Source organism: Vombatus ursinus, unplaced genomic scaffold (genome assembly GCF_900497805.2).
Source record: "Vombatus ursinus unplaced genomic scaffold, bare-nosed wombat genome assembly UNPS02010394.1, whole genome shotgun sequence".
In the NCBI taxonomy this organism is placed as follows: Eukaryota; Metazoa; Chordata; class Mammalia; order Diprotodontia; family Vombatidae; genus Vombatus; species Vombatus ursinus.
The window spans coordinates 1,974,963-1,982,078 of NW_020950172.1; positions in this window are offsets into that span (position 1 = coordinate 1,974,963).

Below are 7,116 nucleotides of genomic sequence, written 5' to 3' on the forward strand. Positions count from 1 at the left end.
CTCTGTTACCTCCTGACCACCCCAGGCTACTTGCCACTCCTTAATCCTATCCAAATTTTTCACAGTAAAAGTACCAATTTTACCCCCATTAAATTGTGCACATTCTTAGAATCTTGACTACTTATATTGGTGTCACAAATATCACAGATTTACTAGAAATCTTGCCGCCCAATTGGTGTATAATAAAACCTCACTACTGAAAGAAGGCTTGAGTGGTTGAATTCTTTCAAGGCAGACCCACCCTGCACCCTTGTATTTCAGTGTTCCTAGCACTCCCAAACCCCAACACATGTGCTTCAAACGTCTCTGTAGCCTCCTCAGATCTCTAGTTTCCACTAAAACCTTGTCCAATACCACCTCCTACCCAGTGCTTTCCTTATCTGCCCACTCCCTTGACATTACTTTGCCACTTACTCAATGGGGCACCAGCTACATCCTGGCCCCTCCCCCTCCTATGCCCCAGGAGAACATAAGCTTCTGGAGAGCAGGCCTTGGCTTTCTGGTCTTTGGAGCCACCAAGCTTTGACTGTGGGATGGATCAGACTTCCAACTGCAAGCAACTTTAGAGGTCACTGGGAGAGGACACACTGGGAGTAACACCCCTCTTCTACCCCAGCCAGAGAGACCCTGCCCTCCTCTGAACTCCTGGAATCAGAAGGCTATCAAAAGATCATTTCACTTAACATGATATTCATTAAGGCCCTAGTGTCTCCTAGGATCCAGGCTAGGCATTGGGTCTATACAATAAAATCTCCCTGCCTTCAAGGAGCTTACATTCTATCTACATGAACCTAGAGATGGCAGGAAACTTAAAGAGCATTTACTTTACAGAGGAAAGACCAGGAGAGGCTCATTGAGGCAGAAGTATCAGAAGTGAGCCTCAGACGCAGTGACCCCCAATGACTGCTCCCCCCTCCCCCCCATCCTCCTGAAAGCTTTCTTTGCTTGAAGGTCTTAGCTCCGTGCCCCTTCTTCCAGGAAGCCCCCCTCCCCCAAGGAATGTCTTCTTCCTCCAATTTTCCAAGGGCCCCTAACCCTACCTGACTTCTTTGTACCTGTCTTAGACTTACTGCCTCTTCCCACCCCATTAATACCCAGGAATTCCCTGAAGGCAGGGCCTACCTGGAGCATTTTTCATCTTTATAGCTTCTGCCTTGCACACAGCAAGTGCTCAATAAGTGCTTGATGTCTTTTAGTTTTCCTTGATGTCATCGTGGTCTGTGTGTGAATTGTTCAGTGGTTCTAGATCAGTTCATGTAAATCTTCCAAGGTTTTTCCAAACGCCTCAGACTCATCTTTTCTTACAGCACAATCACATCCTATTATACTCACTTCCCACAATTCATCAGCTAGTCCCTAACCCACACATACCACCCTGCTTCCAGCATAAAACACGCTGCTCTGAACATCTTAACTTTTTTTGGGGGGGGTCATGAAGTGGATTGTGGTAAAGCACTTGTTTCTATGGGGAAATACAATGTTGCTTTGTTATGGTTTATATAGAGTTAGTTATGCTTTCTTCCCCCACCCCTTACCCAGAGCCCAGGGAGCCCCAGAGGCCCAAGGGGAGCAGAACCCAAAGGGGAGCTCCTCCCTGCCCAGGCCCCTCCAGGGCGGTTACCAACCAGCTGCAATTGAAGCCCTGGGAACTACCATCTTGCCCTAAGGACTATTAGGCCTTCCCATCTGCCCTGTACCCCTGGGCTATCCCATATGCCTGAAGGATTCCCTGGACTCGCTGTATGCCTGTTATGCTGAAGCAACCCGCCCCTAAAATTAGAACTGGGGGTCCTTGAGGGTACGAGCTGGCTGGCTTTCCTATCTGTATCCCCAACATTTAATATGGTCCTTGGCACACAGTAAGGGATTAATAAATCCTTCTTTCTTCCCTCGGTCCCTTCTTTCCTCTCTCCCTTACTCCTTCCCTTCCTTCCTTCCTCTTTCCCTTCTTTCCTTCCTTCTTACCTCCTTCCATTCTTTCCTCCCTTCCTTCCTCTGTCCCTTCTTTCCTCTCTTCCTTACTCCTTCCCTTCCTTCCTCTTTCTCTTCCTTCCTTCCTTCTTACCTCCCTCCATTCTTTTCTCCCTTCCTTCCTCCCTCTGGCCCTCCCTCCCTCCTTTCCTTCCTTCCTCCCTCCTTTCCACGTAAGTTCCTTGAGGCCAGTGCCTACCTCAGAAGACGTCCCTAAAGAATGCTTATGGATTGATCGATCGATCATTGGAGATACACAACTGACCAACGCTCAGCTTACGACTGATGACAGTTGTGACCAATAGCTGAGCCCTAAAGGCCCCTGACAGGCACCTTGGATGTCATGGAAGTGACCCAGTGTTCTCAGAAGCCCTGCCAAAGGAGCACAAACATGCTGGGCTGGGGAGGTAGCTTCTAGTTTGGGGCTGAACTCTAATATTATTCAGAACTCAAGAAAACAGTCATGAGGAGGAGCCCATGTGCAGAGATCTGGGGCAAGCTTGGATCAGGTCTACTTCCTGCCCTCATAGAGCATCCAGTCTAGGCAGGGGATAAGACACAAACATAGGGATATCCAACATTAAGTGAAGTTTTTTGGAGAAGGCCAAACCAAGGGCTCGTCCTGGTCGTGCTCTGGATAGTTGCCCTAAGGATAGAGGAGCTGATCCTGAGAGGCCCCATGGTGGGGCTTTTCTGGGCCACAGCAGCTCAGAATGGCTGATGGGGCCTCAAGCACACCAAAGAAAACAGAAGCCAATATTGAAGGCTGACTCAGGACTCGCCATAAAGGCAAAGATCCCACAACTACCAGCCTCTGCAACCACTAAAACTCTAATTGGGGTAGCCGCGTGCTATAAAATGGGCACCAATGGACTGTCCACACTGATCTCCCGAGGGGCCCAACCACTCCATAAAACACTCTCCCCCGCATCATCAGCAGCCCCCTCAGGTGAATGCGCTGCAATTATCAGCATTAAATAATTAACAAGGAACGGTCTCGTTTGCCTTCTTGGGATTCTGAAGGGCTTTCTACCTGCTTTAGGATGAGCGGGCTACTTTAAAAAATCACTTAAGGATAAATCTGAAATAGGTCTTCCACAGAGAACTTCGTCAGCAGGCACTCCGAAGCTAATCTTGGCGCTTCGTTCAAACAAGCTGATTCAATTATTTTGTGGTTGTTGCTGTTGGAGGACAAAGGTGGGATTTCTCCCCCCTCCCCCCTAAGCATTTTTGAAATGTAAGAGCCAACCCAGTACCTCTCTCCATTCTCCTTCTGTTTCCTGGAAATGGAGTATGAAGATCCCAGCTCTCTCACTTTTCCCAACACTATCATTCCATGTCTGGGATGCTCTCCCTCCTCAACTCTGCCCCCCAGCTTCCCTCAAGTCCCAGCTACAATCCTACCTTCTCTAGGAAGGCTTTTCCCCATGCCCTTAATTTCTAGTGCCTTCCCTCTGTTGATTCTCTCCAATTTATTCTGTCTTTAGCTTGTTTATACATCACTATTTGTTTCTCTCATTAGATTGTAAGCTCCTTGAGGGTAGAGACTGTTTTTGCCTTTCTTTGTATCCCCAGGCTTAGCACAGTGCCTGGTACACAGAAGGTGCTTAATAAATGCTTATTGCCGGACTGACTACCTATGTGACCTTGGGTAAGCCACTTAGTTTCTTAGGGCTCAGTTTCCTCATCTTCAGTCAATTATCAATAGCATTAGTTAATATAAATTATATATTATTTATTGTTAATATTATTGAATATAATATTATTGAATATAAATATGGATTGACTGCCTTTGTGCTGTATCCAGTGACGACATTTTGAACCCTGTGCTCTGTAGGAAGGATAAGGTTCAAGTTGGTGGGATCCCTATTAATGAGGTTTGAGATCTCTCTCCCTCATGCCTCTCTTTCCTCCTCTTAGACTCCTGCCTATCCAGTGTCCTTTAAGGCCCAGCTAAAACCCCACCTTCTGCAAGAAGGCTTCCCCATCCCTCTCAATGCCAGCGTCCTCCCTTGGCTGATTTCCTCCAATCTGTATTTATCCCATCTGTAGTTTGTATGCACAAACTGTTTGCTTGGTGTCTGTCTCTTTAGATTGTGAGCTCCATGAGGGTAGGAACAGTATGGCTTTGCCTTTCTTTTTGTTCCCAGGGCTTAGGGCAGTGGCTGGCAAATAGTAATTGCTTAATAAATGCTTGTCTGTTGACTGATTTCTCAATCTTCAGCCCTCTTGACCTCGCTGTTGCCTTTGACCATGCTGATCACTCTTTCCCCCTGGATACTTTTTTCTCCTTAGGCTTTCAGGGCACCAATGGTTCTCCTCCCACCCCTGTGACTGCTCCGTCTCCATCTCCTTTGTGAGCTCATCCTCCAGATCTTGCCTCGTGAAAGTGGGTGCAGCCCAAGGCTCTTTTCCTGGTCCTCTTCTCTTCTCCCTCTGCACTAATTCGATCTCCTCAGCTCCCATGGATCTAACTGTCATCTCTCTGCGGGTGGTTCTCCAATCTGCCGCTTGCCGTCCCCCTTTTCGGTTCCCCACTTCCTTCAAGTCTCAGCTCACAGCTCACTTTCTGCAGGAGGGCTTCACTGGTCCCCCTCCCTTCCCCCACCAGCTGCTATTGCCCCCCCGAGATGACCTTCCACCACCTCTGTCTATGCTTGCGGACGCCTAATTGTTCCCATGGAGTCTCCTCCAGTGGACTGTGAACTCCCTGAGAGCAGGGACTGGTTTTGGCCTTCTCTGTATCCACAGCCCTTAACGCAGTGTCTGGCACACAGCAAAGGATGCTAACTGATTGACTGATTGGCCAGTGCTTGCTGAACAGAGGCAGCTAGGGGGAGGGCTTGGTGTTAGGAAGACCTGAGCACAGATCCTGCCTCGGGCACTGAGGGGAAGTCATTGCCTTATCTGGGCCTCAGATTACTCACCTGTTGGATGGGGCGATCTCTCACCCTTTCTGGCCCTAACCCTAGGACACTGTCAATGCCCCACATCCATAGCTGCCTTGCATTCCGACACAACAGGTCATTAGATTCATGGAAGCCTGGGCTGGGTTGTGATGGCCTCGGAGGACACAGGCTTCAAGGACCTTAGGGGTCATCTTATCCAAAGCCCTTATGTTACAGGTGAGGAAACTGTGACCTCGAGGAGCTACTGACCTGCCCACGGCCACAGGGCTCATGAAAGCCAGGGTTTGAACCCAAGTCCTTTGACACCAAACGTCCCACTTTCTACTCTACTCTGTGGTATCCCAGGGCTCTTGGGCTCCTCAGGCTAGGAGGGTCTGGCTGGGGTGTCATGCCAGCAGTGGAAAATGAAAAAGGGGGAACAAGCAGTTTTGAAGCACCTACTAAGTGCCAGGTGCTGGGCCAAGCCCTAAGTGTTATCCATGCAGGATGAAGCCTGAAGGACATTCCCTCTCTTTCTCCTTTTTCTTTTTCTCTTCTCTTCTTTCTCTCCCTCTGCCTCTGCCTCTCCTAGGCTGGGAGCTGGGACAGAGGTGGGTCTGTGAGTGGGGAATGAGGAGGAAGCGTATTGCTCCTGTCACCTCTGACCTCTGGTCCCCCTGTTGGGAGGGGTGGTACATCCAGGAGCTAGACAGACAGCCCCTATGGCTGAAAATGAGGCCTTGCCCCTTTGGAAGGAGGCAGGAGCCCTACCAGGCAGGCACCACCCACAGGCTTCCAGGCCTGGTCCTGGTGGTGGCAGGCTCAGTCTGATGGCAATAATAGTAGCCAGCATTTATTATAGCACCTACTATGTGCCAGGCAGGCACTTTGCATTTTACAGATAAGGAAGCTAGGTTCACACAGCAGTTAAGTGTCTGAGCAGGACTCGACCTCAGGTCTCCCTGACGCCAGGCCCAGCGCTCTGCCCCATGCACCACCTGGCTGCCTCTCCTCGAGTGAGGGACCCAACCGGAGAGGCCAGCATGGAGCGGTGGAAAGAATGCTGGACTTTGGGTCAGGAGAGGCCTCTGGCTGAGACATCGCTCAGACACTTTCTGAGGCACCTGGCAAAGGTATACATGTGCAGTCGTAGGTGCGGTGGCAGCATGGAACGTGGGTTGTGGGCCCCCTTTGGGCAGGGCTGCACCGGCCCAGGGACAGGCAGGCTCCAGGATCATGTGGCTGGGGGATCTGACCATCACCACCAAGGGCGTCTGAAGCTCATCTGCCCCTCCTGGGCATCTCTAGTCCAGCAGCGCCATCCTGAGGGCTTCATTCCCTGATTGCTCTCACAGGGGCTCATCTTTGCCAGTATCACCCCCTTCCCACCAAAAGACCACCTTGAACAGCTAGGAATCCTCTTTATCCAAGAGAAGGGCCAGCAGAACTCAGTGCCATGCTCATTAGACCGTCCCAGAGAACACAGTGCACTCTTCAGATGGCGTGAGATAAGATCTCAGCTGAACCAGGGGAGGGACAGCAGGTGCTGGAAGGCCAGGAAGTGATGGGGAACAGCCCACAGCCATGGCTCCCAAGCTGGCACCTTGACCATCTATATTCAGGTTCTCTTCTTTACTCCTGCGCCTGAGGCTCCCACCTCTCTCTGCCAGTTAGAAGCCAGGATGCCTTACACTGACAAAGCTTGTAGAGCCAGAAAGGGCTCCTCCTTCTCTCCCAACCTTTCAGCTCCCCCCGAGTGAGTGAATGTGTGTAGTAGGAAAGCCCTGGGGAGCATGGGAGGCCTTGGGCCGTTCCAATCCCTCCTGAGGACCAGAGATGCAAGGCCAGAAGGGAAGAGGGAGGTCCTCATGTCTGAACCCTTCCCCTTATTTTACAAATGAGGAAAGTGAGGCCCAGAGAGGATGGAGGATGTGGCCACAAAGGCCCTGAGCTGGGCATCCTAACTCAGGTCCTCAGACCCCAAAGCCAGCAATCTCTCCACTGCACTAATTAATAGCTTCACAAAACAGCATAATTCCTTAACCTCTCTGGGCCTCTTCAAGGGAGGGTTAGAGGTGAATGGAATCATCTCCCAGGTCCCCCGAGCTGTGTCTGTGAGCCTGGCCTCAGTCGCCTTCGCTCGGGCTCTCATCTGACTCTTGCTTTCTGTTCCACTCAAGGATCTGATTTGCTCTCCTCTTCCTGCTTCTGGTCCCTAGGGCTCCCCATGCCCTTTCTGCTGACCAAGAAAACTTTT